The sequence below is a fragment of the Alosa sapidissima genome, chromosome 1 (assembly GCF_018492685.1).
Source record: "Alosa sapidissima isolate fAloSap1 chromosome 1, fAloSap1.pri, whole genome shotgun sequence".
Taxonomy (NCBI): domain Eukaryota; kingdom Metazoa; phylum Chordata; class Actinopteri; order Clupeiformes; family Clupeidae; genus Alosa; species Alosa sapidissima.
Window position 1 is genome coordinate 53,738,509 of NC_055957.1, and position 20,403 is coordinate 53,758,911.

General features: G+C 48.3%; 2 long non-coding RNA genes across 3 annotated transcripts; both read left to right on the plus strand.

The window, feature by feature from the left end:
- The first annotated feature begins 14,988 nt into the window (after positions 1-14,988).
- LOC121723785 lies at positions 14,989-16,806 on the plus strand. 2 transcript variants are annotated; one of them, XR_006035039.1, is made up of 3 exons: positions 14,989-15,244; positions 16,251-16,377; positions 16,492-16,806. It is a non-coding gene; the product is annotated as an uncharacterized LOC121723785 (long non-coding RNA). The 2 variants fall into 2 exon arrangements; XR_006035040.1 differs by lacking the exon at positions 14,989-15,244 and adding an exon at positions 16,057-16,110 and having other exon boundaries at positions 16,492-16,805.
- A 434-nt stretch (positions 16,807-17,240) lies between these two features.
- On the plus strand, positions 17,241-17,597 carry LOC121723791. The gene is made up of 2 exons (XR_006035042.1): positions 17,241-17,299; positions 17,426-17,597. It is a non-coding gene; the product is annotated as an uncharacterized LOC121723791 (long non-coding RNA).
- The last annotated feature ends 2,806 nt before the right edge of the window (positions 17,598-20,403 follow it).

The following is a 20,403-nucleotide window of genomic DNA, read 5'->3' on the forward strand; positions in this document are numbered from 1 at the left end:
AACCAGCTCATGCTTGGCAGAGAAGTTCACCAACCGCATGATGTTCAATCTGGGGCAGATAGAATGGGTGTCCTTTAGAATTAGAATTGGAGTTCCTTTGCAATCTAAGAGAAGGACTTGAGGAATCTCAAAGAATAGCAAGAAAACATCTCCGCACCGCACAAGAGCGCCAGAAGAAGATATATGATGTGCGAGCTCAAGAGCATTCATACAGTGTTGGAGATTTGGTGTATGTGAAGGATGACACTAAGAAGAAGGGACTAAGCCCCAAGCTCAAGTCACCATGGAACGGCCCCTTCATTGTTTCTGCCCATCGTGGCCATGTCCTCTATGAAATCCAAGGCTTTAAGCGCAGCAAGATACTTCATCATGACCGGCTAAAACCCTATGACAGTGATGTAGTTCCTATTTGGATTGGGCGTCGGAGAAACCAAGTGCTACAGCAGCATCAGGACCTGGCAACACCACTGCCTGAAGAGGATCTCCCGTTGGTACCAGAGCTGCCACTATTAAGCATTAGTAATGAGCCAGCCGAGGGAAGTGCTTCTCAGGAGCCACACGAGGAAGACGAAGCATCACACCTTAAAGCTTCAAGACGTCAGGAGGAGAGAGGACCAGGAGCCCAATCTACCCCAGATAAGATTATGAAGACTTCTAGAGGGCGTATTGTTCATAAGCCAGAGCGATTCAAGAACTAGTAGTTTAGAAGAGAGACTGTTTAGTTAATTTTCATATTTCTCTAGTTCATCGAAGTCCAAGTTTAGTGTTAAAAGATAATATGTGAATTTAAGAGTGATACAAAGAAAAAAAAAGAAAAAAAATGTGTTCTACTGCATTTGATTGTGTTAGATGTGTTTTGGAGTCACTTGTACTGAAGGGACTCAGTACTCCTGGAGGGGGGTAGTGTAAGGCCATTCACATATATTGTCCTTTATCCTTTCATGTTTATGTTGTGTGATGCTTACGTTGATTGGCCATGAGCGTGACATAATCACGTATAGTGAGCGTAGTGGAGATACCATGTCAGTTTCAGTTTCTAGGTTGATAGGCTCACAGCTCACCGCATGGACAGTAGTAACATAACTGTTCTGTGCCCGAGCTAGAGACCATAGCCTAGTTTAGCCACGGCCACTGATGTGTATGTATTGTACTCACCTACCGAAGTTCAGTAAATTCCACAAAAGGAGGATTCTTTGTCGTGTGAAGTCATTTAACCCACGTCAAACGAGCGGTGCATTGCCCATTCAAGAAGTCACAACACGACAGTACTTACATGTCTCTCATCTTGTGACTTGCCACGGACAGTAGGTACAGATCCCTCTGTCAAACAAAGTTTGATGTCTAATCCCTCAGTGTAACGTTACTGTCCTAGGTTTTCAAAGCAGTCTGCCTTGAAGTGGTTCCACACACAAGATTTTTGCCGACTGTTGCTGGAACATGGCCATCGAAAATGAAACGGAGCCACTCGGTTCTTCTGTTCTCTTTGGCTGGGAGAAAGTGCAAGGATTTGTGTTGTTCTGTGCAGCCAACAACACAACACTTCATGTGTGTCTTGCTTGTAGCCATTGCGCTCTGTGTCCGTGCTTGTTAAACCAGCAAACTAATGTGGTGGATCTTCAACTAATCGAGTGGGTGGGGCTATGTGGGGGTTGAGAGGTGAGGGGTGGCGCCAGGGTGGTTCTATGCAAATTCCCTTATTTTGACGTCAGTATAAGGGAGCCAGAAAATGGCTCATAGAAGCCTATGATTCCTGACACCAAAATCGTTCAACTGACTCACAGAAAACGGATGGATGGCTTTTTTTCGCACTTGGAGTGTTATTAGGAGCTGTAGAGACCCAAATGGAGGTACAAAAGGATGCAAAAAGTGAAATTTGCATAATATGTCTCCTTTAATGTGTATGGTTTTAATGACAAACACGACCGACATGCCTTTTTAGAAGAGCTGCAGCCCCACATGCTAGGGAGGGCTCCCCTAGTTGTCGGAGGGGATTTTAATTGTGTTTTAAGCAAACAAGATAGAAAGAATGCTGGGGAGGATTTTAAGGTAGATAAAACATCTGTACTTTTAAAGAATATAGTTAGGGATTTTAATTTAGTCGACTGTTACAGAAAAGTGCATCCACGGGAGGAGGGCTTCACCTGGCACAGTGGTGACGGCACTCGAGCCTCCCGTATCGACTATGTTTTAACAAGAGATTGCCCGCCCACGGATGCTACATTGACCCCTATGTTCTTTTCCGATCACTGCATGCTCTCCTGCACCCTTTCACTCCCCACAGGTGTGACGGTAGGTGGAGGGCTGTGGAGGCTGAACTGCTCCCTGTTACAAGACGAGGAGATAGTTAGAGAATACAGGGAGCAGTTCAGCCTCTGGCAGACCCTCCAGGACTTGTACGATTCACAAGCACACTGGTGGGAAATGGTGAAGGGTAGGACCAAGACTTTTTTTAAGACTAAAGGTAAAGATAAAAGAGAGAGAGAGAGGAGGTGCATGTTGGGGCTGCAAAAGAGACTACAGAGGTATTTTAACCTTTTAAACATGGGTTTTGATTTTAATGAAGAAATTAAACAGGTAAGAAAAGAAATGTCAGTCTTAGCCGAAATTAAAAGTAAAGGAACAATTTTAAGAAGCAAAGAAAGAGAAATAGAAGAAGGGGGAAAATGTACAAGGTATTTTTTTAAGAAAATCATTTCTAGAGGGGGTGGGATAATGAAATTAAAAGAAGAAGGGAGGGAAGAAACCTGCATAGAGGGAATTTTAAAAATGATAGAACAATTTTATGGGGACCTCTATGCAGAAAAAAATGTACATTTAGAAACAATGGAAGAGGTTTTACAGTTCTCAAGTTCAACAGTTTTAAATCAGAAGTTTTTAACGGAAGATTTTACATTGGTTGAAATTTTAAAATGTCTTAAAGGTTTTAAAACAGGAAAGTGCCCGGGAGAGGACGGACTCCCCGTGGAATTTTATGTTACCTTTTATGACATTTTAGCCAATGACATGTTGACTGTTTTTAAAGAATTTGACGAACTCGACCGACTTCCAGACAGCTTTAGGATAGGGATAGTTTCACTACTTTACAAAAAAGGTGACAGGACTGACATGAGAAACTGGAGACCAATTACCCTTTAGCAGACTTTTAGCATTACGCATGTCGACTGTTTTAGAGGACGTGATCCACCCGGATCAAGTCTGTGCCGTACCTGGAAGGAGGATCACGGACAGCCTAGTGCTGGTCCGAGACGCCATATTAGGCTTTTAGTACTAAATTTAGACTTTGAGAAATCGTTTGATCGGGTCTCGCACCAGTACCAGGTACTGCAAAAAATGGGGTTTCCAGGGAGGTTTTTAAAGTGGGTGGGCTTTCTGTATACGGAAATATACAGCAGAATTCGTGTAAATGGGCACCTGACAAATGCGCTTAGTGTGCGCTCTGGCGTCCGCCAGGGGTGTCCGTTATCCCCACTCCTGTTCGTTGCGTGCATCGAGCCGCTGGCACAGATCTTGAGAAGGGACAAATGGATTAAAGGACTTGACTTGCCAGGTGGACTGACCGCGACATGTGCTCTTTACATGGATGACGTGACCCTTTTATTAAATGACATTTTATCGGCCCAAAGAGCACTCGACTTGACTGACTGGTACGGAAGGGCCTCGGGCGCCAAGCTCAACAGGAGTAAGTCCGAGGCCCAGCTCTTTGGGCCGTGGGGTGACGTAAGACCAGATCTGGCAGTAGATTTTAAACAGACGGACATGAAGATTTTAGGTATTAAATTTGATAACGAGGGTGGTGGATGGGGCAACTGGACTGACGCGCTAGGGAAAGTCAGGCAACGACTGGGGTTCTGGGGACTACGACAGATGACTTTTGAAGGCAAAGTTTTAATTTTTAAAGCTGTGATTTTACCCTTGCTTTTATTGTTGTGTTCTGTTTTTAGTCCCCCAAGACACTTTCTTTTAGGTGTGGAGAGAGCGGTGTTTTACTTCATGTGGGGGTCTAAGTGGGAGAGACTCAAGAGGGAGACGATGAAGAAAAGACATGAAAATGGAGGAAAGGGCCTCCCAGACCCCCACCTGTTTTTAGGAGCCCATTTCACCGCCCTCCACATCAGATACGCGACGACCCCATCCGGAGACAGCAAGACAGCGGCCCTAGCCCGGTTCTGGATGGGGTCGTACCTGAGAAAGTTGAACATTTTAAAAACAGATCTTAAACGTCCAGTTGCTTTTAACCTGCCCCCACAAAATGTTTTTATCAAAAAGTTTTTAATTAAATTTGACTTAGAGGGGCAGGATGTCACTATTTTAACCAAAGCCAAATCTCTTGTCTCTCTTGTGCAGGACCGGGAAGCAGTGAGCCCCGTTCCACTTAGTGAGGCCCAACAGGCTTGGAGGAACGCTGCCCACCCCACCCTCCAGAACAAGCTGAACGATCTGGCGTGGATGGCGCTCCATGAGGTCCTCCCGGTCAGAGCCGTAATGCACTCCCGGGACATGGGGAGAATCAACACCTGCCCGCGTCCAGGATGTGGCCAACCTGAGACCGTGCGGCACCTGCTCTGGGAGTGCAGCGTGGCGAGGGACCTGTGGGCCGATACCGGCCCCCTGCAATGCCCGAGCCTGCCAGCAGGGGAGGTCCAGCTGAGCTACCAGCTAGCGGTCAGCGGGGTGGGCCAGGGCGCCAACACCATCCCAGCCGCAGACTTCGCCGCGCTCTGGCTCACCCTCAACAGCGTCAAAGCCGCATTGTGGACCTCCCGCAACCTGCTGGTGGGGAAGCGCGTGACGGTGCCCCTGCCAGCGTTACGGCGGCTGGTGACATCCACGCGGCAGGAGGCGCCGCACGTCGCCATTCGGAGGAGAGGGCCGGGGTCACACGCAGGAGGGTCCCGACCCCCACGGCTGCTGGCTCCCGCCGACGCACCCCCACTACCACCATCACGGGACGGAGCAGCGGGCTGGGAGAAAGTGCAACATCCTTTTACATAAACATGGACTTTTAAACACACACATGGACTTTGCACACACAGACACAATTTTAAAACAAAAATGGCTTTTATGAACATATGATTTTATGCTTGTAAAAATGTGCTGTGGAAAAAGAAAATGTAAAGTGCCTATGAAGATGTGAAATGTGGAAAAAAGGAAGTCATGTGATGAAAAGATGTTGAAACTGTGAAAGAAAAGTCAAAATGCACCAAAAAGAGTCCATGAAATGTGAAAAAAAAACAGAACAAATGTAATATAATCCAATGATATATATGTTTTTGGTGACAATAAAAGTTTTCCAAAGGAAAAGGAAAAATCTGGAGAAGGCGAGCGTCTGACGGCCCATAAGGCGCGTCTTAGGAATTCTGTAAGGGTGGAATTGGTCGGTGGTGCTTCGGCGGAGGAGCGGCAGCGCTTTGGTCGGGATTTCTTTGTGGAGTCCATCCTGAAGGGCGTCTTTGGATTGGAGCCGGTGGGGGTCTTCTGTCTACAGGACTGCCCCAGCCAGGGATTTATGGACTTATCGTTCAACGATCTTCGTTCCTGTTCGGATTTCGTGAGGAGGTGGGGGACGGTGGAGGATCGCTCGCTCCTGGAGCCCTTAAAGATGACTCTACCTCCAGGAGTTCGTGCCGTTGGAGATTCATGTCTACAACCCCTTCGTCCCGGATTCGGATGTGACACAGTTCCTGAGGCGGTTCGTGGCAGACGTGCGTGGAGGTACGTGGATCCGGGATCGGTTCGGGATCTGGACCGGGCGGCGGCGCTATACAGTCCGGCTGAAGGGGGACCCGGGAAGCCTGGAGGCTTTCTACACCCCCCGGGGTCCTTCTCCATTGGGCCGGATCGGGGTTTCTTGACCTACCCTGGTCAGCCCCTGTACTGCCGGCGGTGTGGTTTGCTTGGCTCCCTGCTCTCTGTGCGGCGTGGTGGGGCACCTTTTTCGTGGGTGCCCGAAGAGGGGAGAGTCTTCCTACGCAGAGGTGCTCCAGTTGGGGGACAGCCAGCGTCCGTCGACATCGTCGACGGTGGAAGAGGTGGCCGACGCAGAGCTGGCTGGCATTTCGACGCCGTTTCAGGAGCAGCAGGCTGGGGCTCCGAGTGATTCCCAGCTTGTTGCGGAGCTGGCACATGGCGAGGAAGATCTAGCCAGGGGAGCTAGCGACAGTTTGCTAGTTCCTGCGGCTGTGGCTGGCCAGCTCCCTACAGAGGTGTCTAGAGGGGTTCCCTCTGGTGGTCTGGAGGCGGTGGTGTGGGGATCGTGGAAGGGCTCTTGCTCTCAGGTGTACTTGCTGCACGGCCTGGATTCTTCCGGGGAGTCGACTGACACGTCGGAGCCGATGGAGGGTCCTGGCGTGCTGCGGTCTGGCAAGAGGGGCCACGCGCGGTCGGAGGATGAGGCGAGTGGACCACGGTAGGTGGTGGCGCGGCCGGCTCCTTCCTCCCTGGGTGTGGTCGTGAGTTGCCCGGGGGCGGAGGCTGCGGCAGTGGCATCGCCCGCGGAGATGGATCGTCTGCTGCGGGACGACGGGGCAGCGGGGTCGGTGAACCTGATGGTGGGGGGGTCTTCTTCGCCCTCCGAGGGTGCGGACTCCCTGTCTGAGGAGCCCCTTAGTTGGGTGGAGAAGACCTCATCGGACGGGGGGTCAACGCCAGAGCACGTCGGTCCTTCGCGGGAAGAGGACGATAGTCGGTCGCAAGTCTACCCTGCGGAGGGGGTGACGACTTCCAACCACTTCGAGGCCCTGCAGGACGATTCCGGTGGGGCAGGAGGTGCAGGTCAGTCTGATGGGTCTTGACTGTGTGTTTATGCTTGGGTGGACTCTTGTGTGTTGGGTGGCTTGGAAGTGTTGGGTGGGGGTGGGTATGTGGGGTTTGGGTTTGTTGTGTGGGTTGGGTGCTTGTGTGTGTGGGTGACTGTGTATATTTCTTAGTGGGTGGGATGAGTGGGTTGCGGGTTCAGGGGCCTGCGGATGCCTGTCCGGCGCAGGGCTTTTTTACGTCTGTGCAGGATTGGGATTTTGATGTTTTGGTTTTACAAGAGGTGCATGTGGGTCGTGGGGTGGATGACTTACGCCTCCAGCGGGAGTGGGTCCGGGGGCCCTCTGTGTGGGGGGCTGGGCATGTCTTTGCCGATGGCGTGGGCATTCTTTTTCGGGGGTGGGCTTTTGTCTTAGGGGGTGTGGGTGGTGGTGCCGGGTAGGGTTTTATGTGTGGATGTTTGCTGGAGGGGGATTGATTTACGTTTGATTAATGTGTATGCTCCGAGCGTCCGGGGTGAGAGGCAGGGTTTTCTGGAGCCTCTGGAGCCCCTGATGTTTACGAACCGGGTGGTCATTCTGGGGGGGGGATTTCAACGTTGACTTAGGGAAGTCTCCTAACTGCGATCTGGGGCAGTTGGTTGTTGGGTTGGCTTTGAGGGATGTGCTGGGGCCGGCGGCTGGCAGGCCCCCGGTGGCGACCTGGTCAAACTCCAGGGGTGTGTCTTCGCGCCTTGATTACCTGTTCCTGCCAAAGACGGTAGTGGTGGAGTCGGTGGTGGTCCAGCCTGTTTGGCTGTCTGACCACTGCCTTATTGGGGCCCGGGTGGTGTTGGGGGAGGGCAGGAGGGAGCCGGGGCAGTGGCGGCTGAACGTCTCCCTTTTGGAGGACCCCGACTTCTGTGCCGCGGTTCGCAGATTGTACCCTGGGTACCCTGGGTGCGGCCTCTCTTTGGTTCTTGGGGTGAGTGGTGGGAAGGGGTTAAGGTGCGTCTTGCCACCTTTTGTAAGTGGTGGGGGAGGGATCGGGCGGCCCGAAGACGGGAGGCCGTTGCCTCGTGGTCTGCTGAGCTCTGGCACTTGTGGCGGAGTGGGGCAGGTCGGTCGGGGCAGGGGGTGGAGCGGGCGGTAGTTCTGCAGGGGCTCCTTAGGGAGCACTTTCCTCGTGTCGGCTGGGATTCGGGCTGGTCAGGCCGATGAGTCGCCGTCTAAGGCTTTCTTTGCGGCGGCTCGTCATCGGCAGCAGCAGAGTAGCCTAGATGAATTACGGGGGCCGGCTGGGCCGTTGACGGACCCAGTGGAGGTGCTGGATGGGGCGAGGGCCTTTTATGACGGGCTGTTCCGGGGCCGGGCATCAGATGTGGGGGAGGCGGGAGGGTTCCTCGCCTCCCTCTCGGCGCCCTTGTCGGGGGAGGAGCGTGGCCAGTTGGAGGGCCGCTTGTCGTTGGAGGAGACCAGGGTAGCTATGGCTTCTCTTAAGGGTGGGAGTGCACCTGGTAAGAAGCACCTGTAGAAGTTTATAAGACCTTTTGGCCCCTGGTGGACATGGACCTCTTGGAGGTGTTTGAGGAGGGGTTGGCCACTGGACGTCTCCCTGAGTCCTTGCGGACTGGGTGGGTGACCCTGCTGTACAAGAAGGGGCCCCGAGATGACTTGGCGAATTGGCGGCCTATCACCCTCCTGACGGCCGACTATAAGGTCCTGGCCAAGGTCCTGACGCGCCGACTGGGTGGGGTGTTGGGCACCGTGGTCCTTCCGGACCAGGTGTGTGGGGTCCCGGGTAGGTCTGCTGGACTGAACTTGGTCCTGGTCAGGGACGCTATTAGCTGGGCTGAGCAGCGTGGCCTTCCTTTGGCGCTGCTCAGCCTCGATCAAGAGAAGGCCTTTGACCGTGTTTCTCATGGGTTCCTGTTTCGGGCCTTTGAGCACATGGGCTTTGGCCCGGTTTTCTTGGCCTGGGTGCGGCTGTTGTACGCGGGGGCCCAGAGTAGGGTCCGCATTAAGGGGCGCCTGTCGGGGCCGGTCGCACAGGATGGGGGGGTGTGACAGGGGTGTCCCCTTTCTGTTTCTGCTGTACGTCCTGCACCTGCCTGTCCAAAGTCAAGCGTCGTGGTGTTTTGTTTTGCGCCGGCCGGCCGCAGCGGCGGTCCGCTTTTCCTGGCCCAGTCTCCCCCCGTACCCATGTGAGCGCTGGGGGCGTCGCTAGAGGGGCCGCCGGACCCCGTGCAGTTGTGGGGTATCGCTTCTCGGCCTTTTGGCTAAGATCAAGTATATTATTACTAGATGGAACGAGAAGGCGCAGTAAGGCCGGCCCTGGTGGCGCGGTTAAGGAACTCTGTTCGGATCGAGTTGACGAATGGGGCGACGGAGGAACAACGATGTCGCTTTTCCAAGTATTTCATGGTGAAGGCGATATTGAGAGATATGTTTCAGGTGGAGGCGAGGGACGCATATTGCGCCCAAGGATTTGCGGGGACCCGGTTCGTGGATGCCACCTTCACGGAACTCAGGATGGCGCAGAGGATCGTGGCGGAGTGGGAGGCTCGGCAGTCGGACCATCTTCTCGGGGGACTACGCCTGCAGGAGTATGTTCCCCTGTACCTGCACATGTACAACCCGTATGTGTTGGACCTGGACGTGGAGCTTTTCCTGCGGCGGTACTGCAAGGACGTGAAGGGCGGGACCAAACTCAGGCACGAGTTCGGCATTTGGACCGGCAGGCGGCGTTTTGCTGTGCAGCTGAGGCCCAGGCCAGAGGCTCCTGGTGAGTACATTCACCCCCCTGGGGCTTTTTCTATTGGTGCGGATAGAAGGGTTCTTGTCTTACCTAGGCCAGCCGGTGTACTGCCGCTGGTGTGGGGGTTTGGGGCACGAGAAGTCGGCCTGTTCGGGCCTTCGATGTAGGTTTTGTGGGGAGGAGGGCCACCGGGCTGTTGACTGCCGTGCACCAAAACTGTGTTCCCTGTGTGGTTCGACCACCCACCTGGCAGGGCTGGCTAGTATGCTAACAGTGTGCGGGCGACTAGCTTGGCCGATGGGGATGCTGGTGGGCTGGAGCTGCAGGGGGACGCAGATGGGGCGCTGGTTGAGGCGGCGGAGAGAGTGGAGAGGGTCCATGACGATGGGCTGATGGTGGAGATTGCTGGGCAGCTGGACCGGGGGCCGGGCGCCGAGCAAACATGGGGAGCATGCTAGTTGCGCTAGCATGCTACCAAGGGCCGACAGTAGCAACCAACTTGGCGTGCTGTCTGAGCCGGAGCAAACAATTGGAGCACATGGGGAGCGTGCTGGTGGCGCTAGCATGCTACCAAAGGCTGACAGTAGCAACCGTCTTGGCGTGCTGTCTGAGCCGGGGCAAACAATTGGAGCGCATGGGGTGCATGCTGGTGGCGCTAGCATGCTACCAAAGGCTGGCAGTGGCAGCCATCTTGATGGGCTGTCTGGGCAGGTGCAAACAATTGGGGCACATGGGGAGCGCGCTAGTAGCGCTAGCATGCCCCCGGTGGCTGACAGTGGCAACCGTCTTGGCGCGCTGTTTGGGCGGGTGCAGACAACCGGAGCTCTTCGCAGAGTGGCCTCGCTGCGGGGGTCTGGCGTGCCGCCTGTCCGCTCCGGCCGGTCGGAGGCTTCAGCGGAGGGAGCGTATGACCCGCTGGATGCGGATCCGGGAAAGATTTGCGGCCTGCTGGGGCTGGCGAAGCCGGCTCTGGAGGTGGGGGCAGCGGCGGAGCCTGTCTTGGTGTTGGATTTGGAGCCTGGGGTCCATTTGCCGGAGGTCGGCGACTGGGCGGAGGAGCCGCCCTGCGTGGAGGTCGCGGCGTTCGATGCCATTAACAATGGGGTCGAGGACGCCGTGTGGGTCGACGGGGCTGCCTCGGGGGAGGAAATGGAGGAAGTCCAGACGGGGTCCAGTAAGCGGAAATTCCCCGCTGACCATGCGGCACGGTCTGGCTCGGCGGGGAAGGTGCTCATGCTGGACCAGTCTTCGCTCCCAGTGGCCGTGGTGGAGGGGGAGGAGGATGGGCCCTGGACGGAGGTCAAGGGTGGTTGTGCGCCCGTGAAGGCTGAACTGGGGGAGGTCGTCCCCACATCCAACCGTTTCCAGCCTTTGGCGGCCGTGGATGGGGGGGAACGGGGGAGTCGTGTTCTGGCTCCCCCGTTGGCCCTGGTCCGGGGTCAGGGGATGGAGGTGCTCAGGAGCCTGGTGAGGGACTGGACTCATCTCAGATTTTCTGATGTCGCGGGGCGATGTGACTGGACTGGACTTGGGATCTGTGGTGGGTGGATTGTGGGGGGTTTGGGCATTGGGTGTGTTTTATGTTGTTTTATGTCTGTGTTTCATGTGATGACTTTGAATGTCCGGGGGATGGTGGATGGGCAGAAGAGGGCAGCTGTGTTTCAACATTTACGGACTGTACACTTTGATGCCATGTTTTTGCAGGAATGTCATTTGAAGGGGGGATGCTGATGTGTCACGGGTTACTGGGGAATGGGATGTGGGGATGTCTGTGTGGAGCGTGGGGAATCCCAGGGCAGATGGGGTGGGGATACTTTTTAAGGGGGGTGATTTTGTTTTGGAGGGGCAGGGGGTTTTGGTTCCGAGGAGGGTGATGTGGGTGGATGGGGTGTGGAGTTTTGAACAAATTTGCGCAGCATGGTCACAATGCTAAGCGGATTTAATAGCAATTTAGCCCACTGTGTTTTATGCAGTGCTTCTATTTGGCAACAATCCTTCAACAACCGTGAATATTTTGTTAAATGCACATGCAGAGGAGGAGCAGCGGGCTCGTTACGAGAGAAAGAGCAGGCAGGGCGAGGAAAGGCTGTGTGAGTAAAAAGTGCAGCTCAATGAAATTATTTTATCTTATCTTTAATTTAAATAGTAGGCCTACAACATAGAACATCAATGTGTGGTGGCCAGCCACAGATTAGTCAACGTATGGAAAACACTGAAGGTGTAAAGGTTGGCTTCGATATGAGTGGTTGAAGTAGCACGTCACTAGGTGACGGACAAGTGGCTTATTCAATCATATGCAAGCATTTTTTGATTAGGCCCAGCCTTCTGAAGCAACACTTCAATGGATCGGTTCCAGATGGATGAGTGGAGCTAGGCGGAGCGAAATTCATCTGGCTATTGCCAGGTTAAGGCTACATGCGCTGGACCATGAATATGCCACCAAATAAATAAAACTAAATAAACTCTACGTGGGTCTCGAACCACTACTACCAATGTCTCTCATTTTCTCCACATATCTCTCTCTCTCACACACATTCAAATGTGCATTGCCATACTGGGCGAGATCAGTCGTAAATATGGCGGCGTTCTATTTGATAGTGACGTAGATGGCACCTATGAATAGCCTACACAACTTTGTTCAAAATTGATGCATTCAAGTTAACTTTGCAAAGTTAGTGTTATAGCCTACTTATCACAACGTTATCAATCGCAAACGCTAATTTATTCTAACGTCTCTATACGGAACTACCTGCTTCATTTGCAGAGGACGAAAAGAAAGCACCTTTTTTATAATCGAGCCAGTACAAAAATAACTGTTTAGAATTAATCTGTAGCTTGAGTAGGCTTCTGCAGAAAACAATGTTGTTGGCGATTTAATACTATCTAGCAACGTTTTTAACAGGCTACGCAATAGAGGCTTAGACAACTATGACCCACATTCTGGTTTCGTAAATTAATTTGCCCTACTTCTTGACTGCAATGTAGTCAATTGACTGCTTGACTTGTCATTTTTATTTTTCTGTACAATAAACAAATACATCTGCTTTATGCCGCAGAATTAAATTCATATTTGGCTGACTTCTGCAGACGCACAAAAAAGCACTGCCACTTCCCTCCCCATATTCCACTGATCACACATCAGACATCAGGGGTGCGTTTCCCAAAAGCTACCTACGCTTAACCCAGATTCGAATTCTTGGACAGGGGACTGATAACTGCTGCACAACGGCGGCTGTCATCAGCCAGCCTTAACGCACTGCGCCACAGAATTGACGGTGTGAATGAGTGAATAGGGGATAAATAACAATAGAGTACACAACTGTTTCACCATCACATTTAAATGACACATGTTAAACGTTAATTCAAAACAGTTAATTTACAAGGTCAGTCTATATGAACCAATGAATTAACTTGATGACTCTGAGAAAAACAGATTTCACGGATTAAACTAGTCAACATTAAGTCTCTGTTATGTGCAGGTGTGCCCGTTCACATGCTACTAAACGTCATTAACCACCTTAGTCCAGAATACTGAAGTTTGGAAACTATCATGGTCCAAACGTACAAAGTACTTAGTACCAGGAGTTTTTTTTTAAAATAAGACTTGCCTGTTTATCTGCTACTATACTGCTGCGTCGACGTTTCTTCCGTGATTTGGGAAAAGCCCGTAAAAGTCCTGGCAGAAAGCATGCATAAGGATGTAGATCCAGGAATGCACTAATATTTTGTTCGTAGTCCAGTTTGCAACAATTATTAGTTAACACTAAAAATATTTAAAACTGGATATACTGCAAAGACTTTTACAGGCTTTTCCCAAATCATGGAAGAAACGTCGACGCAGCAGTATTGACCCCTTGCAAGTGACGTCACGTTTTGTTCGCGCCACAGCAAAATAGCCTAGTGGACGGCAAGAACACGAATCAAATCAATGGGTTGTAATGGGACATATCGCACAGCTAGGAGATTATAGTGAGATTTAACCGTAGTAATGCCCTTCCACGACTGTTGGCTTATTGTTTGGAATACAACAACATCCCATGTTCTTGCATAGATATATTTTGGTTTGTTTTCTTTGTGTTTCGGGAGTATTTCAACCACAATTGCATGCTTATCTCCTCAGTGTATGAAGCACAGCAGCGGTTGCTATAGCAACCATAGACTCTGAACAGGACGGCAGATAGCACTTAGGCAAAGTCTTTGGCAAGATCTGAATGTAAACAGATAATACCGTTCAAGTTTTTTTTATTCAATTCAATTTATTTAAATTCTTTAACTTAAGACATGTAGGCCTAAGAAGTAAGTTTATTCGCTGGGCAACGTACAAACTGACGAGTTACATTAGCCCTAGCACTATGAGCTACGATAAACGTTAGCTAGAATAGCTAGCTTCTAAGTGTGGCAGCTAAGTTATTATTTCATGTTCTGTTATGACATTCTTAACGTTTTGACTATGTTACAACTGATAAAAGCAAGACAAATAAAGTAACCAAATCGCTTTGCAATATTTTAGTCTAGAAATACTTATGGGTGTTCATTTACCATAATGTTAATTACAGTAGCCTAACGTTATGACCTAACGTTATCTCCACTTGCTGTTACCACCAGTTTTAATAACTTTACATTTACGATCATGACCCATTTCATCTAACAACACCACTGGCATCTTTCCTTGACTATCAGACCCCAAACAGCAATACATTGAACTACAAAGATGTTATAGTAATGGTGTTCAGTTCATCATAATCGTTATGACATAATGTAATTTGCCGTCCGTCTCCTATCTTTTTGCCGTCCAGCATGGAGCCGTCACGTGACTTAAGTCACGTGTCTGCAAGGGGTGAATTGTAGCAGATAATCAGGCAAGTCTTATTTAAATTAAACGAAATGCTGTTTTACATCTAACCAGTGGTGCAAATAACTGACATGTCCAAATGGGCCTTGATTAAATGCGTCGCTAGACTGTTCATACACATTTTAACGGGCCAAAGTTGAAGAGCTTTTGTCCGTTATTGTTCGAGCAAATATAGGCTGATTCATGTTCCCTTGCATTGTGTAACTGAGGTCCATGGCTAGTCTGGCTTTCATCAGACCAAGCTCAATCTTTTAAGAAATCAAAAAATAAATAGCGGGCAGATCAAGCTGGGTTCACCCAGCCTAGTCCATAGGCACCCGATATTGTTTAATTTTCTGATTGAGATATACACGCTCTGGCTATTCTAAATGCAAAAATGCATCAGGGAGTTATGACAAAACGGTAACTAACAAACTAGATCCTAATAGAAAGCTGTTAGCTTCCCTAAGCTACAGGTATGATTATAAGGTAGGCCTATTTACAACATAAATTGTCAATAGGCTATGCTGGCGACACAAATAAAATCTCCTTTGGAAACCAATGGCTTACGCCTTACAGTATCAAGCGGACTTAAACTGCCATATCGTGGCGAAAAGTTGTAATAACATTCACGCAGCTCCATCCCACACAGCAGTAGACTCCTAGGCGGATCCGCCTTCAAGACGCCAAACCCGCGTGACTGTCGCATTCGTTTTGGTGCCGCACAGAGGATCAGTTCCGCCTCCAGGCGGCCCCGTAAATTCTACTGTCAAACAGCGGATCCTGAGTGGACCCATGTCGGATCCGCGGGCGCGGACGCGCATTTACTGTAACGGTTGAACATGACTGTACACCAAGAGCCAAGAAGAGTCATACTAGTGGATATTTTCTTTGCTGGGACACAGTTGCGCTGAACCCTCTCGAGTAAGTGATATTTATTAATATATTGCGACATTCACAATAGCTAAACATTGGCCTTTGTGGTTTTATAATCATCATGTTTATTAATTGTAATGACGTTGTTTGATATTAGGACTAACGTTAACGTTAGTGCAACCAGAGACGTTTGTCATTTTGTGCAACAGTTTGTGCAAAGTTAACGTTATTGTTAGCTGTGATGCTCATATGAGTCTGTAGCCTATCTGATTTAAAATGGGATAGCAATTTCGGCAGAATATGTTATGGTAGTGTGATTTAAAAAACACACATTGTTATTTAACATTAGTCTGGTCTTGTCTGTTTTAATGTGTCGCTGTTGTCCATATAGTGCTACTATGCTAGCGGCATATAGCTGCTAGCTAGCATGCTGCTAGGCGCAACTGCATAAGTTATTGCTAATGTCTATTAGTGCTATACATATATTGAAATCATGTTTGCGATGCAAACCTTGATTAAGGTGATATTGGCACTGGTATTTCAGTCAATGAAGTCAGTGAAGCACTCTGCTATGATAGCTACCTACAACTTTAGCATGTTGACTCACTGATAATGGTTTAGCCCTAGCCTCTAGCTAGCTGTGCATTAACGTTTGCATTTTGCCAAGTTTGGTCTCATACGTAACTTTAGTGTCTATCTGCCATCTTTGTAATGAAAGCCTCGGCATTTTAATCACTGTTTAAGTCGGTTCAGACAACTATTGGCATCGGTTTGTGATTTATTATGCTAACGTAACTTAACTGTATGGAACTTGGTCCCCATCTTCTATTTTGTTTGTTCTGCAGCGTCAACTTTTATCGGCTGGATTCTAGCATCTAACGTTACGATTGCCTCTGTTGGGTTTGCTTGATCAAGTAAGATACTTTCTGGGTTGTTAAAATGTAATGTGAACACATTCCCGTAGCATTCCAAAATAGACCAGAGATGCTTGAACTATATGTATATTTGGAAATTTTGGGATTGCAATAACCATAATGATATCGTTATGTAACAGCCATCGTTTCGGGGACTCTGATGACAGTGAAGAGCCAGAAAATGGTGACTTTGCATCTCTGAGGTACCTTTCAACTCGCCTGGTATATCAGTTGAAGCCTCAAGCCCAAGCCAATTGCACTGGCAAAGTAAGTAATAATCTCTTAACATTGAAATAACTAAATCATAATATTAATATTAGAGATATGGTTAACATTCTTAGTGCTAAAGACATTCCCCTCTCTTTGTATCTATTCCTCCAGCTCCACCATCTCGCCGAGTGCCAGGCAGCCGAGTCACTACCCCTCAACCTGGAGAAAACTGTTAAGGTAAAGACTGATCTCTGAAATAATATTGAATACAGTGGCCCCATCTATATTAACACAGCAGTAGTCACTCCATGTCAGATCAACAGATTGCATCTGCATTACCATCTGAGATTTTCTGCATACTTTATCCATTACTTTCAAAATCTCAGCCAAATATTTTGTCAGTTAAAACATCTGCATTCATGCAATATTGCCTGAAAAGTTCATTCATTATTATCAGATTGTATTGAAACACATTGATTTCAATGTCAATCCATTCATGGAGTTGATATAGATAGTGCATACCAAAATATTGAAACATACAAATTCATGTCCACCATGACCAGAGATTTGTTTTTGTTTGCCATTGTTTGGTCCTGTAGCTCTCTCAGCCTACCATGGTTAACAGATCACAACCATTTATCTCCCTTAGCACCTCACCATGGGGCAGGACCGCAACCCTCTTCACCACCTCAACTCCCTGCACCTGCATTTAACATACGGAGAGTTACTCAAGGTAGGGACTGATCTCTGAAATATTAGTGAATAGAAAGGCCCCATGTGTATTATCAGTCATGGTTAACAGATTTAATAAAACATTTTACAATTTAATACAATTTTACAATTTAATACTACCATTTAATAAAAATAATTTCCCCCTCTCGCACACCGCCCACCTCACTATGGGCCAGGAACGGCAGTCCCTCCTCAACTCCCTCCACCCCCACACCAGCCCTCAACGTGCAGCGAACAGAGGAGCTTTGTAAGTCATGTTTCTTTTTAAATTTAATCTCCTTAATACCTATCTCATATATTGTATTGTGTAAGCATACTTGGCTTTGGATGCTACATACCATAAACATAAACATATCTGTCTGTTTGATTACAGGTGCTGTGAGGAAAAACATGGTGACACGGTCTGCCACGGACACTGAGGTCACCAAACACGCAATCCGGTGTTTCAACCGGCGGTGGATCGGGCAACGAGGAGATGTGTTCCGCCTCCATCCACACAAATGGAGTAATAGGAGAAATAAGCATTAAACAATCTTTTTATTGAACTTCTTGTCATTCACCAGTTATTCATTTTCTGATATTTTAGCTGTGCATAGCGCAGTATTTCATTGAAGTTGTAGCCTATTAGACAAAATATTTCATTTCTGTACTGAGCTAGGCCTATAAAGCACTAAATTAGGTTTTGACCACAAAATGAATGTAAAGTAGCCTAGGCAATGTAGGCTACTTAACAAAAACAGAATAGCTTATAACCTGTAACTTTCCATAAATGTCCATTTTATATTTCCATTGAGTAGTGATCACGTTTGTACAGTAAATTGATGTCTTGACTTAAACCTTTTCTGTTAGGTTTATTGACAGTATTGTTAAGTTAAAAATACGAGGCAATGCAGATTAATCGTAGGCCTATATTGCTGTAGTAGCCTAGGCTAGGCCTAGTGATAGTTTTACTTTTATCCTATAGTTGCCAAACGGACCCGCCGCGGAGGTAAGGTTTTAATCGCGGATGCGGAGTGGATGCAGTGCGGAGCCACGGCGGGTCCGCGATCCGCCTTCGTAGCGGATCCGTTTCTGAGAGCATCTGGACTCCGATACGGGTCCGTTCCGGAAGCCGTCATACCGGAAGTCCTTTTGCTGTGTGGGATGAGTCAAGGAAAGCGCGAATGAAGTAGCCACTTCTAAATGGGACCCACTACACAGTAGCTTAAGGTGTGTTGCTAAAGCAGCCATAATGAAATGAAGGTGTCATTGTTTGGATACACATGTGCTTTTTAATTTCACAGACTACAACTACCAAGCTGGAATCAAAGCACATCGATTCCCCTCACACCCTGCACACACTTAAAACAAAATAAACAGGCGTCTCAGTCTCACACATGTATAGGCAAAACTGTATCAGACCGGTGTAACGTTGGTAAATCTTCCATGGCACAGAATGATTTTGTAGCACGTGCAATAAATGACAGTCGAAAGATACAAACAGTGCTGCTATCAATTTGCTTGGTATAACCGCATTTATAGTTTTCTACAAATGCAATCAATCAAATGGGCCTCCATCACTCAACCAACGCTAACGGTAACATTACCTAGGTCCTTATTGATATTACAAGATTAACGTACCTGCAGTAAAAACCAAGCATGTCCGATAAACATCCTCAGATTTATTTCGGCTTCAAGAAGAAATGGGAATTACACTTCATGTGAACATCGTCCTATCCTTATTAGATGTTCGCTGCGGTAAATTACAGTCCTTGTAGGAAGCGTCCATTGTTTTTCCAACCCACTTTTAACTTCCAACAAAATTACGTCTCACTGCAACGATGCGCCATCTAGTGGACAAACGACTACTTATCGCCAATACTGAAAATGCAGCCATGATGATGATGATGAATATTTATTTTGGCTTTCTTTTAATCCTACTGAATTTGTAATTATGTATCGGCCGTTCTAATACCGATAGTATCTGGGTGCCTGTGTGTGTGCATGTGTATATGTGTGCACCGCCATTTACAGGCCAATGAGTGTACAGTCACTAAATGTACACATAACCTAATTTTTTTAGACCCCCCCCCCCCCCATGGATGAAATTCTACGAAACTAGGCATATCCCCAGAGAATGCCAGGTCAATCATACACATAAAATTTGGTGCAGTTCTGAACATCTTAACTGAAGATAGGGGCAATTAAAGCAGAATAATATTGCATTTTCATTTTTTACCGGGGGGGGGGGGGGTGCAAATCACAAATGAGTGATTATGAGCCAGGTTGATGTGGGCCCTTGAGACCAACATACCATAAAAGATTCTTCATCCTCAGTGCCACGGTTCAGGTAGTTATTTAGCAAAAACTGTTTTTTTTTTTTGCGGTTCGGGGGGCTGTTCCCCGAGGACAAAATGAAATTTTTCCGTAAAAGTCTAGTGGGGCTAGATACCCACCAAATTTCATGTACCCCGGTGGTTCGGTGTCCCGGGTATCAATGACCAAAAATTCAGGAAGTAGATGACGGGAAAAATTCTTGAATTGTGTGCGTGTACAAGTTTATGTTTATGTGTGTGGGTGTGTGTGTGTATGTGCGTGCTTATCTGTTTGCCTGCGTATGTGTGTTTGTGCATGTGCATGCATGCGTACATATGTCTACTGTGTGAGTATTTGTCATACGTAGGATTACTGTGAATGTTTGTGTGTGCGTGTGCGTGTGTATCTGTTTATGCACATGTGTGCATATGGAAAGGGTTTACATGACCCCTGGAGGCAAACATACGCAAAAAATTGGTCATCCTAGGCCCTACGGTTCTCAAGATATTCACAGAAAACTGTGTCTGCCCTACCCTCCTTTCGGGGGGTCCAGTCCAGCGGGGGGGCTACAGATCAAAATGAAAAATGACGGTTCCATGCTATCCATGTGGGGGTACATGCCCACCAAGTTTTGTGTACCCCGGTCTTTCAGTGTCCCGGGAATCCTTGATGGAAATTTGGACATGCGAAAAAGAAAAAAAAAAACAAAAAAAAAAAAATCTGACTAAACCTATATGCTTCGCTGCGCGGCGGTCATAATAAGGTGTGTCTGATCATTGTGCTGTATCAAAATTCCCACATTTATGAAAGCAGACGGTCAGACAAATGTCTTACTTTGCATTTTTGAGTGGCTCACAAACTAACAATGTTCTATTTTCTGCTCTTCTCTCCTGGTTCCACCACCAGGATAAAAGACAGCCCACGCTTTCATCCACCATTGTACACAGTATGGCACGCTTTGGCACAAGTTGAGTTTGTTTATGTTATTGTTTATTAGTTTATTTCTCCATGTTGTATGATTTATAGATAGACTTAAATTGTCATTGTGCAGTTGGT